The following is a 22070-nucleotide window of genomic DNA, read 5'->3' on the forward strand; positions in this document are numbered from 1 at the left end:
TGAATTTCAGGCTTTGAGACTCTGAGCAGAAAAACCAGCCTGGACTCCAACCTACAGCTCTGTAAGCTAATATGGGTGTTGTCTGAGCTGCTAAGTTTGTGGTGATTTGTTATGCAGCAATAGAAATGCAATACCCCAGGAAATTCTTCAGGTCTGGGCAAACTGGGACAACTGGTCACCCTAGATGAGTGCAGGCCCATGTGACTCGGGTTGCTGGGGGATCTAAAAAGCTTTTGTGGAGGAAGTGGCCTGTCCCTGGGGTAGGATTTAAACAAAAGGGAAGGGGCTGAAAGGTACTTTAGAAGGAAGACACAGCATAAGCAAAGACAGACAGAAATGAGCAAAGGGTGTCAACCAAGAGGCCACCAAGGCACCAAATAAATCCTTGAGAGAGGTAAGTGTTTGGGGAAGAGACTTTGAAACTTTAGCATGTGAAAGTGTCTATTCCGGGGTCATGAAAATGGCAATGAGATTAGCAGCCTGTGGTTGCATGATTTTGTTTCTGTCACCCCGGCACTGATGCAGTTCAACCTCCTCTAGGAAACTCTGAATCAGGGATAAGGCTTATTCTGCTGGGTTATCCTATCGCCTAATGCAGGGGCTGGTACATCACAGCATGTTCAGGAAACACTAAATAAAGAAATGGTGTGAATAGGTCAATGTGGACAAAATAGTATCACTTTAGGCTACACATGTAGCCACACTGTCTCTGGAAATACAGAGGTTGGTGAGGCTGACCCATCATATCTGCTCCTGCCACCTCTAGGAGCTGACCCTCCTGCTACGTACAGGGGTATCCTGTGTCCTCCTCCTCAGAATCTGGGGTGCCAGTGTCGGACAGCCAATCTCAGCACTGCTCCACGTCAGCTGTTGAACCTTGGGCAAGGAACTTAACTGTTCCTTGCCTCGGTTTCCTCATCTGTAGAAGGGCACAATGAGACCCACCTCACAGGTGATTGTAAGGATTAGAGGAGTTGATACAACACGCAAAGCCTTTAGCATGGAGCCCAGCAAAGGGTAAATTTCAAGAATAATTTTAGTTGTTATTATGATCAATTTTTATTTTAAATAGCAGTGACATTTACTGACCAAATTCAGGTTATCCCTTCCCAAACCAAGGGCATTTTCGTTTCACTAGAAGATTCCTGAAATTAAAAAAAAAAAAAAAAAAAGAAAAAGAAAAAGAAAGAACAACTTTGAGCCCCAATGGGAGGATTGCCCAATGGAGGTGGGTCAGCCAGGTCCTCCAGAAGGCGGCTCCTCAAAGTGCAGTCGGTGGACCCACATGGGCTGCACCTGGGAGCAGGTGAGAATGCAGCGTCTCAGCTCCCCTCCAGATGTCTGAGTCGGAATCTGCCTTTTCACAAGCTCCCGGCGGGGAGAGGCACTGGTCTAGATAAAGTCCTATCAGCCCTGCATCTGGACAACACAACGTTTCCCTGACCTTTCCTTACGATGTGCTTTAAAAGTTAAGTGTTCAGGCACAAAGGCTAGCCAGACCACAAAACTCTCAGCTGGCAAGAGAGAACCGCATTTCTAGGGACAGCTGGCTTTCTACATGTTTCAACAAACTGGCATTCTCCGGGAGCTCTACTGGTCTGAAGTCAAGCTTAAAACTCAGCAAAAATAAACCTTCCAGGAAATTTCTGGCACACGCACTTTTCAAACCCATCATCTCAGGAACGTTATCCAAGCAGTGGCCTCTTTTCCCACATCTAACTCCATTTCCCAGCTTGGGACAGTTCTGTTTCTAGTCTTGAAGTGACAAAACACATACACACACCAATGAGAGAAAACAAGGAGACCACATTTAGAGCGGAGCTTTCGATAAGTCTTTGGGAAAGTCCATGATCTCACTTTAGCACAATTAGTGTTCTACTTCTCAATGCAACTCTTATTTTAAAAGACTATCTTAAATCTGAGGAAAATCTGCTCCTGGTCACTGGGGTTCAAAGAGGCATATTTTTAAGTTCAAGAAGCAGAATCCATAGTCTGCCTTCACGTGCTCAGAAATGCAGTGTTCTCCATGTTCTGATTTCCCAGGTGAGCAGAACACTCCAATCTTCCTTGAGGATCAAAACTCAAATTAGCCACATCCTTTGGACCCATTCACACATATTCATGAATGGACTGTTGTGTGATCATTGCTCTAGGGAATATAATAAGGCACGATCCCTTCACGACAGGAAACTCACAGCTCAGAAGGAAGAGATGTTTATGTAACATATCTGTCAGGGTCTGTCCTAGTAATTTATTGCCAAATAACGATTCACTCCAATTTTAGCAGCTTAAAACAACAATCATTTTAGTATCTTTCACAGTATCTGTGGGACAGGAATTCAGGAAGGGTTCCGCTGGGTAATTCTGGCTCCAGCCTCTGCTGTAGTTGCAGTCAGATCGGGGATGCTAAAGCAGCTGGGGCTTGGCCAGGAATCTCTCTCTTCATGTAGTCCCAGGGCCTCTCCACGTTTTCTCTCTGCACAGACCAGCTTGGACTTCCTCACAGCATGGCAGCATGAGTACACACGGTTTACATAACAGCTCAGGGCTCCCAAGGTGCATGTCCCAAGAGAATCAGTAGAAACCGTATCATTTTTTAGGACTAGTTCAGAAGTCACAGTGTCACTTCCTATGAAGGGAGAACTGTCAAGGTCATGTAAGAAGAGCACGTGGGATGGGAGATACTGTTTTTACTGTCCTTGGAAAACATAACGTGGCACAGGGTTCCCGCAGAAAAGAGATCTCACATCCAAATTAGCATAATTCAAGGAGGCTTAACAGAGGCCCAGGTTATGAAGACATAGGCAGGGTGATTGTGGAAAGCAAGAGTTAAGTGCAATATCGCGATGAGGCTGGTAACAGAAAGGTTGTTACCACCCCGTTGTGGAGGAACTGAGAAGGGAAAGGTTACAGGAATTCAGGAGAGAAGAGCTCAGGAAGGTCTCCCTTGGGAGGACAACCAAGCAGAGAGGCAGGCAGCCAGGGAATAAATGCCCTGCCCTCATTCTCCCCTCCCTGCAGTTTCCTGCCAGGGACCCCATTGGGCTGAACCCAACAGGAGGCCCAAAGGCCTAAAGCCCACACTAACCAGCTTCTGGGGAAAACAGCAGACAGAGAAGACAGGAGAGTGCCTCTGGAGAAGCCAACAGAAGATGCCAGCAGTAACAAATATCTACAGTACAAGAAAGATTTTCATCGGATGGCAATAGATAAGTATGGGAGGGAGTGTATTTCTACAAGGGGGACATCTGAACTATGTCCATGTACTGTCATAGTTGGGGTGAGTATAGATGGGGTGAGGAAGAGTTCACATCACCCGCCGTCCTCTGGATATCTGGGATCGCACACTTCATCTTGGGGCTTAAGAGAGTTCTAGGCTGTTGGAAAGGGAGTTGTCCACAGGGGCAAGACCAACAGGGATGATATGAAGTCTCTGGGCAGTGACAGGAGTGCTTCTTGATGGATGGCCCACGGCAGCGGTCTAACAGGAAGGACAGCCATGTGTCTCCATGACACCACAATGTGGTGGCGGGATGGACATTGGCTGGGATGGAGACTGAGTGGTCTGCGGGTACCACTCTGGCTTCCAGTGCCAGCCAATGCCCACAAGAGCAGAGCCTGCGTGACGACTGGAGGCTAATTCCTCTTCTGTCGGAATGGTCCCTCTAAGCCTGGTTCTCCCATCCTGAGCCCCACAAATCTGTCTCCTTCATCGCATCCCTCCAATTCCCCTCTCTCCCAGCCTGGAGAATCTTTATCTAACCTGGGGGTAAGGAAACCTGGTTCTTACTCTGTTCTTCTAGATCTATTCTTTATCATATAAAAGGCAAAGTCCAAAGTCCAGGTTCTTGGAACTCCACATCCCTGATGTTTGAAAGTCAAAAGCCAAGATCGGACCCATTTGTCCTCCTCATGCTGCCCTTCCTTGAGACACAGGGTACGGAGGTGTTGGGAGCCAGGGCGGGTCACAGGTGTGTTCTGGTGGTGGGTAGAGTGGTGTCACAGAGCAAAAGTATTATCACAATTCAAACTAAGAGATATAAGAACCAAAAGACTACTTTTCTTATCTCAGAGGGAGAGATCAGTACCTCTCCCTCTGACAATGAGGGTGACCAGGAAAGATTTCCTTTGTTTCTTCGAAGAATGTGTAAGATTTCAACAGGAAGAGATGGAAGAAGCATTCCAGGCAGTCAGAAGACAATGAGCATGAGCATTAAAGCACATTCACGAAAACAGTTTAATTTATAAGGAGTGTAGGGGTATTTGCATGTGAGGAAATAATTCTAGTGGAGCAAGGTGAGGCCAGGTCATGAAGGGCCTTGACAGGGCTTTCATTTTTCGTTTAAAAAGCCAGAGAAGGTTGTGTGTATCAGTAGGGTAATTGAGTCTGAGTTGTGCTTTAGAATGATTAACACAGAGACAGTGCAGCCTCAGACAAAGACACTATAGTTAGGGTGTTGGACATTCATTTAGGCATAAACCCATCTGAGCCTCATGCTTATGGCTTTTCTCACCATTTGGCTTACAAGTCTGCATGTTCAGCTGCATTTCCTCCGTGATTCCAGATCTGTATTTCCAGGTCCCTATAGGGCATGTTCCACAAGCTCCTTAACTCAATGCACCCAAAGTGAAACTCATCATTCCCTCTCCCCCGCTGCCCCAATCCTGCCACACCTTTCTGACCCCCCACCTTGACCGCCCACCCCAGCTACTAGGTATGCTGTAGCTCCCAGGCCAGAATTCTCATTTTCTTTCACCTCCCCTCCCTCACTTTCTGCCCCCTACCTCATGGCCCCCTCCACTCTCCCTTCATCATAGATCCTTCCAAGCCTCCCTTCTATTTTTTTCTTCCTCTTGAATCCATCTCCTTTTTATCCTTAATGGATCTGCCTAAGGTCAAGACATCAGTACCTCGCCCTCTGACAATCCCAACAGCCTGGCAATTGGTTTCCCTGCCACTGAACTCTCTCTGCTACCTCCATCCTCCACAGTTAAACCATAGTCTTTTCTAAACTAAATCTAAATCTAATCATGGATTTCTTTTCCCCGTTTAAAGACCTCCTCTGGCCATCCCACAGCCTACAGGATCAAGAAAGAACTCTTTCATCTAGCATTTAAAGTCTTCATACGCTGATCCTGGTTACTCTTCCAGCTCTGTCCCCTGCTACTCCCTGGTGACAGGGGGAATGGACATCTTAGGAAGCAACAAGTGATGGGATTATGCCCCAGCTGTTTGGACTAGAGAGGAAGGGCCCCAGGGCAGACGGAAATCCCGGATGTGTCTGTCTGCTGGGGATGGGAGGGGCATGAGAATATAGCTAATTCCTCAAAAATGTAATCGTCACCCAGTCAGATAAACAGGCATATGCTACCTAAGAAATGTTTGAATTGTCCTATGTCTAAAATTTGAAAAAAAAAAGGCTTCAGAAAAAACCAACAGATTGGGATAAAATCTTATTCTCTGAGAGGTTGCTCTGATGAGCCCTGAGGTGGGCGTTTTTACAGGTTCCTCTCAGGAGACAAGCAGAAGATTAGGGTTTCTTCCTCTTGCAAGACTTAGAGAAAGAAAGGGGAGAAGGAATTAAGGGTCAGTTGGTGAATCATAACTAATTAAATTGCTTTTTCTTCTTTGACTCTCTGGCTCTAAATAAACACAGATGATCTTAGTAAAAGAAGTTTCTGCTTACTTTATGGTGTCCTGTTACCAGCACTGGAGCCAGGAGACCTGAGTTCCAATTCCAAGTGTGTCTCTAACAAGCTGTGTGATTTTGGGCAGTCCTGGCCATCCTCTGAGCCTCAAGTGCCCCAGTTACGTAACCAGAGGACTGAACAAATTTGCCGAAGTCCCTATCTACTCAAGTCTATATTTCTTCAATTGTAGACCAGTAAAATATTTCCTTTCTTTCTATTTATCTATTCCTGAATTTGACAACAGCCTTCATCTTCTCTTTATTTTTTCTTCTCATTCTCTCTGCTTCGCCAAGCAAGGCATAGCACTTGTCCAGCCATTTTCCAGACTCTTGACTTGGGTTTACAGAGTACGTTCTGCCCACTGAATCTGTTCTGGAATTGAGCCTCCTTCGCTAAGACTCCAGCAGCTAATAGACCTTGAACTTAGGCTGTCTAGGATTCTTTCTAGACCTGGAGAAGTCGAAACCTAAAGATTCTGATGCATGAGATATCATGCTAACTGTTATCAAAACTATAGCCTCCTCCAACAAAGTTTCCCATTTGAATGGTCCTATTTATGACATTAATTTTTCACAAGGAAAGTAAATCCAACAGTAATGCTGCCCTGAAAGAAAGCAGTGACCAAACTAAGACTATGGCTGTTGTTCTGATGTGAAGGAAACAGTCAGTCCCCTGCTCAGCAGTCTTGGCACAATCTCAACATTTTGTATCTACTTTCAGGATATTCCTGGACCCCATGATAAGGAGAGGCAAAACATAACCCAGACAAAACACCTGGAAGAATGACTGAGTTTTCCACTTAAGAAATGTTGTGTGGATGTCACCTGAGCTCAGGTGGAATGACGATACCCCAGCACTCCTGCATAAGCGACTAGGGGCCCATGAGCCGGCTCTTTTCCATCAGCCTGCAAAGCTGCTTATGAGGTTAAAATGTGTCAGACAGACGCCAGCTACATCTAAAAGAAGTCAGAAAACTAATACAAACTGAAAATGCCATGTACAGTGGCGATGTGCTATTCTTTTAGCCGTGCGTATTCACCAACCTCAGATGACATGGGAAAGGATCCCTGAAGAACATTTCAGACCGATTGTTTAAAATGTTTTAAAAATAAACTCCTTTCCTTTACTGAGTGTTCAGTTTCATTCATTAGCCCAATTACCTGTCTTTGGCATCTCTGACCTCTTCATTTGACAATATTTATTGAGATCGGCTATGTCCAGCTATTGTGTTAGGATGGCACAAAGCTGAATGGCACAATACTGTCCTGACCTGGGAGGGCTCATGGTCTAGTCAGAGAAAATGACACTTAAATAAAGCATGGCAGATAAGGTGTGCCAAGAAAAGACCTATGGAAAAGGAACTCAGTTCTGTAAGAAGTCAAAGAGGATGGTTTGGATTTTCTCAATAAGCCATAGACCATCAGTGCCAAGAGGGAGTTGACTCGTTATCTGTTCCAACCTCCTCCTTTTACAAATAGAGAGAAAAGAGAGGGAAAGTGGTCACACAATTTTAAAACTGGGGCCGATATGCAAATTCTTTCCCTTTTTCTGGCTGATGACTTATTGTATGTTTCTCAAATAGTTTTTGGAAGTAGGTGAAATGAAATCGTAAGTATACTACTGAAAGAAATCCATTTTGTTTTTCAACTAAAAATATGTAAGATATAACTCATCAATATTTGTCAAGCAAAAAGATTATTCTCCTAAGATTACTGTAATCAATTCACTGTCATTTGCCCTGTCTCTCTAGGTTAATGCCATTTCTTAACCCACCATTCTATCACTATTCTTAGCTATTATGGTCCTTCATAGAAAACTCATTATACTTGTATTCTCTACATTTTCGCAGTACTTTGGAGTTCAAAAATATTTTAAAGCCCATTGTGTCCACTTTGAGAGTCAAGTTGTAGGCTTGATAGCTTTAGAGGGACATACTAAGTAGGAGGAGGTTCAGAATGGAGCTAAGCACATGTTTACAGTGTTGGGGAATAAGACCTACAAAGTCAGGTGAAGGAGCCAGGATTCCCAGGACTGCTCTCATGAGTGAGACAATCAGAGGAGTGCAGGGGAATGGATTTCAAGTCCATGAAATCTAGTGAACTGGAAAGAAGCAAGTCAATAATACAGAATAATTCCTGTGTGCAGGGTACCATGCTAAGTGGATCCAAAGATGAATAAGCAAGGTACCCCCTTCAAAGAATGTTTTGGCTGGTTGTACAATCTCCTTAAGCCACAGAGAGTGGAAGGCATGAGTGAGCAGAAACCACATGACTGAGGGGAGAAGTGGGTGTACCGAATTCCTGAGGTGTAGCCTCAGCTTCTCCAGTGGGTTTGGACTTTCCCCAGCTAATGACACAGGGAGGGAAGGAAGGAAGGGGCCAAACTCTTCCGTGGATGGTGAACACGACCACTGGACACATTTAGGCAGAGGTGGAGGATAACCGATCACAGGAATGGTAGAACTGAGCCCCTTCTCATGAACACCATATAGGCTGAGCTTTTGGTTGGTGCTTCATTTCAAAGCCATTAAGTGGATTCTCATGAGTTTTAACTCACTTTATAGACAATGGGATTTTAATAATGTTTACTTAGCCTGAGAAAGGACAATGTGTGTGATAATTAAAAGTTGGGGCTCCCTGGCTGAGTGCTGCTGAGGTTATAGAGGAGCAGCTGGGGAGAACTGAGAGGAGGATCACAGAATGGGAGCGGGGAGGCTCTCAGATGGGGTGACCAAGAGCGGTGACAAGTTATTAACCACCTTCAAATACATGAAGGGGAATAAGAAATTTCCCAAACACTCAAATCAAAATTAGAAGATAACGGTGGTGGGTAGCGGATGTGGGGGCGGAAGAAGAAAATTGTTAGAAACCTACAGTGAAGACAGACATTCAGAAAGGAAGGACACGTTTGGAACTCATTTAATAGAGATATTAAACTAGTAGTTGGAGCTTCAGACCCGCTAGGCTGTGCTTTGGCCATCTGGACTGCAGGTTCTCTTTGCTCATTTAAAATAGCCCCTGCTCTGCTTACCAGACTGGCTGCGTCCTCCTGGCAGACAGCCTGGGATGGAGGAGCCTCCATGTGGGGCCCCGCCTCCCCTCCCGGCCTCCTTTCCCACAGCGCCTACCTGGACCCGTTGCTTCTATAGCCTCTACTGGGTCCCTCCCCACAGATCTGCTGATACACTCTCCATCCTTCAAGACTCACCTCACATGCAGCCTCTTACAAGAAGCCCTATCTGATCCATTCCCCAGATGAGGTGTGTGCCTCCTCCTCCCCCTAGCGTGTGGGGCCTCTTTATGACACTTTCATTTCATCCTGCGTTACAGTAACTTGTGTGCTTGTCTGAGCTCCCATCTCCATTCCTTCTTAGACAATGTCAAGGGCAATGACCTGATCTCTTTCGTCTATATATTCAGAGCACCAGCAGCAGGAACGAGAATGTCATAGATGCTCAATTATAGCCAGTGTATACCTGGGACAAAGCTTCTGTGATCCTTGAGCGGTTGTGCCACACAGCTCAGACTCTAACACTCGGCCTCTGGCACTAGCTAGGAGACCTAGGCAACTTATTTCATCTCTGTGTCTCAGTCTTCTCACTGGAAAAATGAGCATAATGGGACCTACCTCAAAGGGACTTCATGATGGTCTATGTAAAGCCCCGAGCATACTGTCTGGACATATTGAATGCTCAATGAGTGTCAGGAATTATTAGGAATATGGGATAGTAGGGTGATAACCTATTTTGATTTCCAAGAGTGCTCTAACTCTTGGAAATTGTGCTACATTTCCACCTAGAAGCCTTTGTCTTCTTTAAAGCACATGTGTATACATAGCAGCTCTATATTATTTCAATGCTGTTAAATATCTGGCTGCACATGCACAGAAATGCTAGTAGGCAATTTGTTCACAAAGATTCCAAATGACAAGTTAAAGACATTTTTCTCAAAGCAATTTACCAGCTTATCCACCCATCAAGCACGTGCCACTGCAAGCTGTGGCAGTCCTGGCAAGGCCTACAAAAATGAAAATGAACAAGATGAAACCCCTACTGTCATGTTGTCACAGTGTCCCAGGGCAAAAGTAGTCACGGTCCAGACAGAGGTATCGAGAAGGGCTGAGCGTCCAGAGAGGAAAGCAACAGCCTCTGTTCATGACGAGGAGAGTGGCAGGCTTCACAGAGGAGGTGATGATCGAGCTGGACCCTACCAGGTGAGTAGGAAGAAGTGTGTCAGAAAGACAAACTTAGAAGCTACTACGAGCACCGAGGGCAGCATGTGCAAAGGGACACAGTGCTGACGATCCATGGTCAGAAAACGGTGAGGTCAGCAGGTCTAAAAGGCCCTGGAAACCAATCTGCATTTCTAAGTCCATGTGGACTTTACCAAAAATGGACACATTTCCAGCAATTAGTAATGGATCTCAGAAGAGATCACCTTACTGCCAAAATAAATGTCCTTTCCATATTTCTTCCCAAATGACTTGATAGTTATTTTTCTGAAGTATAATTCTGATTTCTGTTTGGAAAACGAGTGCCTTTAGAAAGTCCATGTGGGCCCAGGAGATAAAACGCTGGCAGGCTAGGGTCAGAACTACTCAGTTAGCCCATACAAGGAGCAACCTCTGGCTAGTCTCTGAGCCACTCCAACATATGGAGGGATTTCAGCTATTCAGAGCCAGCAAAGAGAAAACTCAGGGCTTCTAAACTCAAGGTGAACAGGCACAGAACTCATTCATTTCTTCCTTCAGTTGTTCTCTGAGGACAATGGAAGTTGAATGCAGTCAGAGACCTCTTTCATGAGAGCACAAGTGGGGAGGAAATTTTGTTCATAACTTTTCTGGGAGCGTGTTTGGCCAAATGCAGTGACTGAAGGTCAGAAAATACTATTTCTTTCTAGTGCAGAGTAGGGGACACAAAGACTTAGACCCAGAAGAAAGACACACATTCTCTTTCTTTATCTCTATCTCTATCTCTCTTCATGTCGAATTATACTGAACTGCCACCTCTTGCGGTGGGATTTTAGCCTTACTGAAGTTATAGAGACTGAGCAAAGGTCATATTACACTGTACTGTATCTGTCATTGATGCGTGGTCCCTTGGGAATCAATTGTTGAAGCAGCCTTTGCATGTCCAGAATGTATGATCTCAGCAGCTTTTTCCCTCAAGAGGCAACCTGGCCTATTGAGATTAAGACTGTTGTTTATTTGACCGTTTTCCCTTTGGTCTCAAAGTCTGGGTGGGGTTGGGGACGGGGAGGTTCAGGCTCCACGGAGAGCCAGCCCTTCCTACGGTCAGTTACTCAACCCAATACATTCTCTGGTTCCTTAAATGTGTTAAAAAGAAAGAGAACCAAGGTGTGTCAGGATGAGCTTGAATAAATCACCTTCTCTTTCCCAGACTTCAGTTTTCTCCCCTATTAAAAGGAGTTGGGGAGAAGAACTAAAGAAACCCTGAGGCTCTTAACATTTTCTGAATTCATTGATTTGGAAAGGGGACTCCTTCTACCATTTTGGTTTGGGATATGGTGGCCAGGGGAGTTGTCGTTCCTTGAGTTCCTCAGTAGGGACCACAGTGATTATGGGGATGGGGGGTGGGGGGGTAAATTGGCAGCAATCGAAGACTGCTGTGTAGAAACCATAGCCCGCTTTCCAGAAACAAAGGTTTCACAAACGCTAAACTTGTATTATGGAGGTATACTACAGAGAAAAGAGCGCAGACAGACTAAGAGTCCTAGATGAGTGTCTAACCACTAAACTAACTCACTGAGATTGTGACCAAGGGCACACCCCTATTTTAGGGCCTCAGTTTAGTTGTAGGTGAAATGAATGTGGCAGACAGACTCTGAGGAGGTCCCCAAGGTTTACGCTTCCTGGTAGTCACACTCTTGTGTAATCCCCATTCCTCAAGAATGGGCAGGACCTGTGAGTTGTTTCTAACCAATAGAACATGGGCAAGGTGGTGGGATGTCACTCCCATGATTACATTATACAAGACTGTAACACTCATCTTACTAATAGTCTCTCTCTATTGACTGTCTCCCTTGCTGGCTTTTTACGCAGTAAACTGCCATATAGAGAGGTCCGCATGGCAAGGAACTGATAGCCTGCCAGGAGCCCAGGCCCTCAGTCCAATAACCCTGAAGGAACCGAATTCTGTCAACAACCACATGAGCTTGGAAGTGGATCCTTCCCCAGTCAAGCTTCAGATGAGACCCCAGCCTTGGCCAACAGCTAGATGAGAGCCTTTTGAGAGATCCTGAAACATGGGACCCAGCTAAGCTATGCTTAGACTCCTGACCCACAGAAACTATGAGATAATCAATGTGTGTTGTTGAAAGTCACTAAGATTGTGGTAATTTGTTATTCAGTAATAGATAAATAATACAATGAAGAAGTTGGAACCTTCTATACTTTACATGCTATGAGTATGATAATTCTATTCTTGTGCTATCAGCATTACACACATAACTGAAACCACTCCATTATGACATAGACAAATACACTGTAAGCTGCTGTCAGTCACTTGCTGGGTTGCGAATAATTTACCTTCCTAGAACTCCTAGGGTACTTGTTCTATATTTAAATTCTCATTTAATCAGGCCTCTCTTCAAGGCTTCTTACTGCTGATTGCAAACACCATACTCACACACACAGGTCCCACATTACACTGAATTTAATTAGGGATCAACCTGAAATAAAACGGCGCCAGTGGAAGAAGACAGATTCTTCTGAGACAGATTCTCAGGGTGCACAGTAAGAGGCTTTGGTATAATTATTTGGTAGTGTTGGTTCTGAGAGAAACGGTCAGGTAGAAGAATCTGCCAAAATGAATGAAGCCTAAAGAAGAATTCATCAAGCAAGGAAGCCTCATTTCTGCAATAAAAAATACGGCCCCTTGTACTTTAATAGCAGCTAAAAATATTGAACTTCACTTTATGTACATATTTGCTCAGAGAGAGTGTAAAACAGCCTTAGTAAGTTATATGTTATTCAACACATTTTGTTGAAAAGCTTGGGCCTGCTTTTCTGGAATCCTAACATCTTCTACAAATAAAATCAACATTATGGACTGCCTTGTTTTGGACATGAAATGAACAAGACCAAAGTATAGCTAGTGTCTGAGGTGGTGGCTGTTGGAACGTTCCAGAGTGGTGCTGAGGAAATATGGCTCCCACACACCTCGGAATATGAGGAAGAACAAGTCTGTGATTCTGCAGCAAGTCCCTTGTAGGCTGGAGGGGGAGCTGGCCACTTTCTCTTCCAGGAGAATTTGATCCGTGCTGCTACTGCAGCAGACTTAAGAGCAAGATGTGACTGGAGCATGAGGAGGTAAAGACATTCTGAGACCAGCACAGGGCTGCGGGGTCAGTGAGCAAGGCTCAGCAAATGTGTTTGAATGAATGAATGAAGCATTAATTCCTGTTCTTAGAGGCCTAACCGCTACATTTCCCCAGGGTTTTCCCTATCAATGGAAGAATAAGATCCACCACTACCTTCAAGGAACTTACAGCTAGGACAGGCAGGCAAGACTCATGAAATGACCAAATATAACCCGAAAGGTAAAGATAACGGCGGGAGGTTGGGGGGGAGAGGAGGCAGCTCATTGACCTTGGGAGAATTGGGGGAAATCTCAGGAAACAAGAATTTCTGGTGACACCTTCCAAATTCCTAACAAAAGGCTGGATTAGGTAAGGAGTTTATGGACACTTCTTTTTTTTATTGTAGTATGACATTGTGGTTTACTTTGTTTTTCTCTAATGACTAATGACATAGAACAAATTTTCATTTGCGTATTTGCCATCCATGTGCTCATTTTGGTGAAGTGTCGATTGATGTCTTTTGCCCGTTTTTTAAATTGAGTTGTCTGTTTTCTAATTTTTGAGTTTTGAAACCTTTCTTTATATATTCTTGATATAAGTCTTTTACTGGATATACGATTTTTTTCTTTTTTTATTGGGGAAGGGGAGCAGGACTTTATTGGGGAACAGTGTGTACTTCCAGGACTTTTTTCCAAGTCAAGTTGTTGTCCTTTCAATCTTAGTTGTGGAGGGTGCAGCTCCGCTCCAGGTCCAGTTGCCGTTACTAGTTGCAGGGGGCACAGCTCACCATCCCTTGCAGGAGTCGAACCGGCAACCTTGTGGTTGAGAGGATGTGCTCCAACCAACTGAGCCATCCAGGAGCTCAGGGGCAGCTCAGCTCAAGGTGCCATGTTCAATCTTAGTTGCAGGGGGCGCTGCCCACCATCCCTGACAGGACTCAAAGAATTGAACTGACAACCTTGTGGTTGAGAGCCCACTGGTCCATGTGGGAATCCAACCCGCAGCTTTCGGAGTTAGGAGCACGGAGCTCTAACCTCCTGAGCCACCGGGCTGGCCTGGATATATGATTTTAAAATATTTTGTTCCATGTGGTTTCTTAATGAATTGAATTAAGCTTGAAAAGTCTCCTGCTGCTTATGGCCCCAGCAGAAGGTCCTTTGAATTCCAAGTTTAAGATAAAGTAAAGTGCCTTGCCAGATGGGAAGAGGGTTGAGGGGGTGGGTGGAAAATAGGAAGGGATTAAGAAGTACAAATTGGTGGTTACAAAATAGTCATGGGGATGTAAAGTAAAGCATAGGGAATATAGTCAATAATATGGTAATAACTATGTATAGTGCCAGGTGGGTACTAGACTAGTCAGGGGGATCACTTCTTAAATCATACAAATGTCTAACCACTATGCTGTACACCTGAAATTAATATAAAATAATATTGAATGTTAACTGTAATTGAAAAATTAATAGGTTGGGGGAGTGAAGGAGAATAAGAGGTTCAGATTTCCTGGTATAAAACAAATAAGTCATGGGGATTAATGTACAGCAGGGGGAATATAGTCAATAATATTGTGATAGTGTTTTATGGTGTCAGACGATTGCTGGACTTAACAGTGATCACTTCTTTAGTAGGTGCATAAATGTTAAACAACTATGGTGTACACCTGAAACTGATATAATGTTGTATGTTAGCTGTATTTTTTTTAATAAAAAATCTTAAAATTAAAAGAAAAATAAGATAGGGGTGGCCGGTTAGCTCAGTTGGTTAGAGCATGGTGCTGGTAACATCAAGGTTGCAGATTGGATCCCTGCATGGGCCACTGTGAGCTGCGCCAGCCTTAAAAAAAAAAAAAAAAAAAAAAAAAAAAAAAAGGATAAAGCGAACTGTCCCTTCTCCTTCTAGAGGGACTAGCCTATGCGCAACTAGGCCAGCAGCGGGGGACAGCGGCCTGGGCCTGGAAGGGCCACCGGCCCAGTGGGGAATCCGGCTAGGAGCCTCGCAAGGGCTCGGCGGTTCTGCGCCGGGCGGACTTTGGCGCTCCGCACCGCCCAAGCGGCCGCGCCCCAGGGGCGCAGGGGGTGACTGCGCGGAGCCCCGGCCCGGCCATTGTGGCGCGGGAACAGCCGCCTTTGTGCGTCCCCGGCTCGCGCGTCCTGCCGGGCGGCCGCCTTCTACAAAAATCACCCCCGCCGCGGCGCCATACCTGGCCCTTTGTCACCAGCTGCCAAAGAATTCAGAAAATCAAATTTATTTCCCGATTCCAGCCGGCGCGCCCCTTTGTGCAGGGAGATCTCTTTAACTGTTGAAACTCCAGCAGACATTGTGAAGGCCTTTATGGCACAAAAGAAAAGACGGCTGCTCCTCGGTCCTCGCCCCCGCCACCCCGCCCGGCTCCTCTGACTTCCCAGCCCCTGTGGGAACTCGCCATGGAAGTTCTTCTCTCAATAAAAATCACTAACGAGCCCCAAGACGTTGGGTTCTCAAGTGTCTAGCCTGTTAAAGGGGATAAATCAATAGGCATCTTGAGTTCGGAGGGTGCGTTTCCTTTTTTTACCCCCTCGGGAATGAATAGATGAATGATAACTCCATTTCTTACCAGCCCAGCGTTGTCCTCAACTCGCCGAGGCAAGTCCCATTTCATTCTGAGTTTTCAGCACTAACAGCTTCTCTCCTCCAAGAGTTGCAGGCTGATCTGAAAATGCCTCTTACGCCGGATTCTCAGCTGGCTAAGGCACCTGCACATAAAAAGACGTTATCATTATTTTCCTGATTAGGTTGATATTTCCTGAAATGAATACAAAATACTGCCTTGCCAAGTTTTTGTGTTTTTTGGTAATTGTGTGTATCTTTTTTTTTTTATAAAGAAACCAATATATAAAGAATATAAAAATAAAAAGAAACCAACCAAAAAGGGAAAAAGCAGTCTAGAGCAAGCACATGCTTACAACACATATGGCCTCGTAAAATAATGTGTAGGAGAGATGGTTACACACAAATCTACCAACACATCGCATCAGTCTAATAATCTCTCGTGTGACAACAGTTACAAAGACCATCATTGTTCATACTCTCATTATAAAATAATGTATAGCACTATCATTTGAATTATATAGTCATGAAGCAGAGAAATTCATATAGAAGAATTTGGTCCATTGGTTGTAAACTGTGCATGTTGTAAAGCTTTTGCAAACACTAAAAAAATAACAGTAATGATATATAGCACTTGGGCAGGAGTCTTTTTTTCTCCCCCTCTTTTTTTATGGTGAGAATCTGGAGATGTCACTCAGTTGTTCGATGACTAAAGGAAGTGAATATAAATCAATGCCACATTTGCTAACAAACAGCATTCCTCTCTTTGTGCACATCTGTGTGTGTCTCCTCACACACATGCGCGCGCGCGCGCACACACACACACACACACCCCACAAGTGCTTTGCCCACTCAGCTGCCCCATAATTTCACAAAAGAGTAACTCTAATGTTTTCTGCTTCGTAGGGAGCTGGTGGGCACGGCAGTGAATTGGATACCTGCACCAGAGAAGGCCTGAGAGGCGTAATCAAATAAGGGAGCCACTTGAACTGAACTCCCAGCAGGAGCTAGAGGGAGGCCTGAAGAGGTTACAGGTACTTTTTATCCAGCCTTGCAGGAGAGCACCAACTTCCTGCTGCTAGAAATTTGTCTGCAAATTTTTTCCTCATTCAGACAGAGAGCTGGGGTCCCGGAGACACTGGGTTGATATGATAACTTGATTAAGACTGGGACAGATGACATGGGAGCACCAAGTCGGCTGAAAGGAATCTGTGCTCTCCTCTTTAACCTCTCCTTGGGAGCCTACAAATTATATCTATTAATGTATCAGCCCCCTGGCATCTCACAAATACGTTCTCTGCTTAAATGTAAGTCAATCATCCACAGGAGCCTTTGTGAAATTCCCACCACATTTTCATTTCTCTTCTCCCTTAAGAAAAAGTTTAACCTGTTGAGTCATTCAGACAATGGCTCACAGCCTGCCTCCTCCTACTGAAGTCACTTTGGAGGGAGAAATGGAGTTTGTCTGCCAAAGTGTTCAGACAATCATTTGAATGGGCCCTGGGCAGCTGGAATGTATCCAGGGGAGGGACACTATGAGATGGAAGGGTTTGGAAAACATGTTCAGTGAAGCATGGATGGAAAACCTGGGGATTAGCCTAAAGAAGAAAACAGAGAGAACTTGAGAGCTGAAGAAGCGCTAAGGGGAAGAAGGATGAGTGTCTTCCGTGGGCCCCAAGAGAGCTCAGGGAGAAACAGGCATTCACAAAGTGCCAGCAAAGTGCCAGGATGAGAAATGGGCCACGTGCTGGGGCCGCCCCAGGCGGATGTGAGGAAATCTGCAGCGTGGCCACAGCTGCGGGAATCACAACTTGCCCTTCTGGTATCTGAGCCGGGAGACAGCCAGTCATGGAAACTTCAGCTCCAGATACTGAGAAACTTCAGCTCCAGATACTGTGGGGGTTTGATAGAGGGTTAATTTAGCAAACAATACTATGTGCAGATTTTTAAGTGTACAGGTCAGTGAGTTCTGACATATGCAACCACCACTCCAGTCAAGATACAGAACATTTCTTCCATCCACCAGAAGTTCCCTTATACCCTCTTTCCAGTCAACCCTCCCCACCTCACCCCCAGGCAATCACTGTTCTGATTTCTATCACTCTAGATCAGTTTCGTCTGTTTTAGAACTCCATTTAAATGGAATCATTCAGTATGTACTCTTTTGTATCTGGCTTTTCACTCAGCATGCTTTGAAGGTTCATCCACGTTGTTTGCTCCTTTTTATTGCTAAGTAGTATTTCCTAGTAAAGAAATGATGCATTTTGTTTGCCCATTCTCCTGCTGATGGATATCGGGTTGTTTCCAGTTTGTGGCTAGTATGAATATAGTTGCTATGAACAGCCTTGCACAATTTTTTGTTGCTGGGTGATAGGGTATATTCCAAATGCCATTTCAAACAAGACTGAAAAATGAAGAAAGCCTCAGGTCAAGAAAGGTGTGGTCCTTAGTCAAGACAGGGAAGAGTTTCTGGGACTTGACAGTTTCTGGCTGTCCATATCCTCCCGAGAAGGCACAAATTGCATCCAGATTATGCTCTCTGATGGGCAGGAGGCATACACTAGGACTGCTGTAAGGTAGCCTAGGGTCCTTCAGGAACAAGAATATCTATCTCAGCAAAATGAACGTTGGCCAACATTCAGGTCTACTTAAAACACTTGAACTCACATCTACTGAGCTCCTACTATGTACTAGGCCCTGTGGGTGCACTAGGGAAGAAAGAGATGAATTTGATGAGCCTCTGTCTTTGAAGTGCTTGCAGTCTGAACAGAGAAATACAGTAAGTAATAAATTCTGAAACCAAACTCAGTGTCCACCAAACACTTACAGGTCACGTGCTTTGCTGGTGTACTGGGGAGATGGTCAGAAACCTGCAGAAAGAAGGCTGAACCCAATCTTCTGAGCACTAGGAAAAGAGCCTCCCATCCTGGGGAATGAGTCCCATCCAGAGAAGAGCACATCAGGCCGAGGGACAGGTTGGATTTGGACTTGGAATAGGTATTCTAGAGCCCAGATCTGCTGTGTCACCTTGGGACAAGGAACCTATCTATGCCAAGTGTCTGCAGGTATATGCATTGCCTCACTTCAGCTAGTCCTGAGGATGACATTGGCACTAAGGCTTTGAAGGTCACATCAAAGGCATCAGAATGTTGGTGCTAAATGGCCCCTTAGAGCTCATGTTCTACTCCATCCCAAGGACAAATAAGGAAACTGAGGCCCACGCTGAGAGAAGTCACTTTCCCAATCTCACAGGGCAAAAATGTTTTTCCTTTCCAGTACAATCATTATTCTACACTATCAGTCTGCCATCTATTATAAAGTTCCTACTATATGGCAGAGACCTATTGATAATGCTGGTATTGGAGGAATGAGATTAGCATATTCTGTAGTCTCAGCAGGTTAGTCAATCAGACTTTTCCTGTGAGTGGCTGTGACATTTGGAGAAACATGTTTTAATCCAGAAGTTACCTAAACTGCATGATAAAAACAGTGCACCATGTCATGACAGGACCCTGCATTATTATGGCTCAATTGTCTTCTGTACCACGTTGTTTGTTTTTCTAATTCATAGGTTTTTATTTTATATCCTTGTCATTTTTTTATGCACAGGTTTGACAACTGTGTAATCATAGAATATTGTAAAAACTACTTTATATTTTGCTTTCTTCATAAAGTTTCCTTACTTTGACTAAACCATTCTGACCTTTTAGAACAGTGATGTATATCATATTACCACAAGAGGGGGAAAAAAAAGGTGTGAATACATTGCGTTCCCTACTATCTTCCAAACAGTTATTAACAGATATGTTTATAAGAAAAAAAGAGATGAATTTGGATTTATTCAATTTTGATAGGAATTCAATCAAAATTAATTTGCCAATCAGAGGGAACAAAGATACCAATGTTCACAATCCCTACTTTGTGGTTTTTAAATAATACTAAAAATTATAAAGGATATTCTATACAGACAACACTTTAAATTTTGCAAAACATCTTTATATCCATTCTCTTCCTGGAACCCCTGACAATTGGGCAAGTCATGTGTTATCTCCACTGTGCAGATTAAGAAAGCAGAGGCCTGGGGATAAGTGTTTTATCCCTGTTCACACAAGTAGTATGTCCACGTGGCCTCCACCACACCACCCTTTGCCCACAGAGCAATGCAGCGCTATGCACCAGCCCTCACAGCACCCACATAAAACACGAGGGACGGCACCATTAACAGAGCAGTGTGGGGGTTTTTTTGGAGTTAATTGTGAGATCTGTGGTCACAGAAGATTTTTTTTTAAACACATAATATTTATTTCTATATGTCTTCTGCTAGAAACAGGGCTGGCTACATAATTTGCAGGACCCAGTGCAAAATGAGAGCATGGGGCCTCTTGGGAAAAAAAGTGCTATTAAAGGTCTTAAAATATAAAGATTTTTTTCTTTCTTCTCTTATCTCTCTTGACTTGTCATGGGAGTTTTTATTTGCTCTTTAATATCATTCTAAATAATGAGAACTTACATTTTTAAATTATTACCATGAGTTTTACCATTCATCTTTAGATTGTATAATGCCAGTTTTACATGCAAATATAAGAGCATTTATCTCCTATGCAGAATTAGCAAAATTGTAGAATTTTGATTCTGTTGCCCAGACATGCATGTGTTTTTAGTTCTGACCTGACTAGTGGAAGTACTGCTTAAAACTACTCAACTGTTTTCATTTCATGTTGTAATAAATATGCACACGTTCTCCCAGCTCTCTGATGAGGCCACTGAAGGGACAAACAATCCTGCCTCACGCTACCCTCTCCCTTTCCTTCTATCGTCATTTTCAGTGTGAATGATTGGTTAACATGGGGAAGTCACATGAGTAAGAAAGATAAGATGGGGTTCTCTGGTCAGTCATGTTTCTTAGAATGCCATTGTCTTCTTTCTGCATTCTTTCATTCTGGGTTGAGCAGAAAGCATGGGCTCTCGGGGCCATCAGCCCCCTGCTTACTCAGTTGCAGACATAGCACACGTACCTCGCTTTGAGTCTCATTGAGACCGCATGCGTTGTGGGCCCACTGGAATTCTTGCCCCTGGGGCATGGAGAATGCTCTATATGAGTGGGGTAGCAAACAACTGTGGTAGACAAGCATATTGCAGACATCTCCCTGGCTCCACTGTCTCATTGGACTTCACTTACAAAACAGAAGTTCAAGATGAAATTATTTAGAATGTCAAGACAGTGACAGCAGAGTATTAAGCCAAACACAGGGCCCTTCCCAGCACAGAGTCCTGGGGAGCTGCACAGATCACACGCCCGTGAAGCCGGCCCTGGCCAGAAACCAAAGTCAACTTTGATTATGACTAGTCCAGAGGCTTGAAGGGTGTGAACATGTCTCTCAGGGCTGAACTGTAGCCAAACTTCGAGATGAGTTCCAGGATGGACCCCCTTCCTCACCACAGGCCTGGAACTGATAAGGCTCAGAGAAACGCCATCCTACAGGGAGATGGAATAGCCGGTACTGCTCCACTCAGCAGCCACGTGCCTATAGCTGGGTGACTTGGGGATGAGACGGGGAGACGGTGCAAACCAGCTGGGCACAGCTAGAGTACAGGGGAAGGAGGAGTCTTGTCAAGAAAATGCTATCACGACCAGAAATTAAGGGAGAAATCCAAAATGTCACCATAATCTACAGATGTCCTTCTTTCTCCAGATAATAATCATGATAATAATGTTTTCAAGAAACTCATCAGTGAAGATATCTCTCTGGCACATGGTAGACGATTTCTGGACAACTGTGATAGAGAGGGAAAAGTCAGGGAGTCTAAGTTCTGGTCACAGCTGTATCTCTTTCTTAATATATGACTTTAAGAAGGTCATCCAACTTCCTTGCACCTCAGTTCTCTTACTGTAAAATTAGAATAACGATTCCTAATTCAGAGGTAGGGTGCTTGTGAGAATTCAACTAAAGAATGGGTTGTGGGCTGAAAATCACTGTCCACACATGAAGGCCTGTGTATTGCGTTGGCATGTTAGTGGCCTGTGTAGGAACGGTGTATATCACATACAGACTCCATCAGGAAATCTCACTCTGGGGCAGAGTGATTTACAAAGCCTGCTCAGAAGTGGAGTCAATTAAGGTCAGCTTTCTATGTTGCTAAACAACAGTGGATTCTGGGTTCAGTAACGTTGAAAGACAGGCCCAACACACCCCTTGAAACCCGGCTTTTGAGAAGGTTCAAAGGAACGCGAAACAAAAGCCTCTCTTTGTGATGTTTTCACTCTTCCCTCATTGTCCTCTTTCACCCTCCAAGGGCCTTCATGTAAAGAAAGGGGCTGCTAATGTGGCGAGTGGGAGTTTAAAATTGTCCTGGGCCAACAATGTTGGCACATTCTGCCAGGCCTCATTACAGAATCATCTGAAATGCTTGAGAAGTGTTTCCCACTCATTAGCATAAATAGCAGAAAAACTCTTTCACAAACAAAGCAGGTTCCAT

At 44.4% G+C, this 22070-nt stretch overlaps 1 long non-coding RNA gene across 1 annotated transcript; it reads left to right on the top strand.

The window, feature by feature from the left end:
• The first annotated feature begins 286 nt into the window (after positions 1-286).
• Positions 287-6817, top strand: LOC148754790 (uncharacterized). Its single transcript, XR_016019826.1, has 2 exons — positions 287-394; positions 6412-6817. It is a non-coding gene; the product is annotated as an uncharacterized LOC148754790 (long non-coding RNA).
• The last annotated feature ends 15253 nt before the right edge of the window (positions 6818-22070 follow it).

This window comes from Rhinolophus sinicus, chromosome 17 (genome assembly GCF_057876585.1).
Source record: "Rhinolophus sinicus isolate RSI-liver-muscle chromosome 17, RSI-T2T, whole genome shotgun sequence".
Classification (NCBI taxonomy): Eukaryota; Metazoa; Chordata; class Mammalia; order Chiroptera; family Rhinolophidae; genus Rhinolophus; species Rhinolophus sinicus.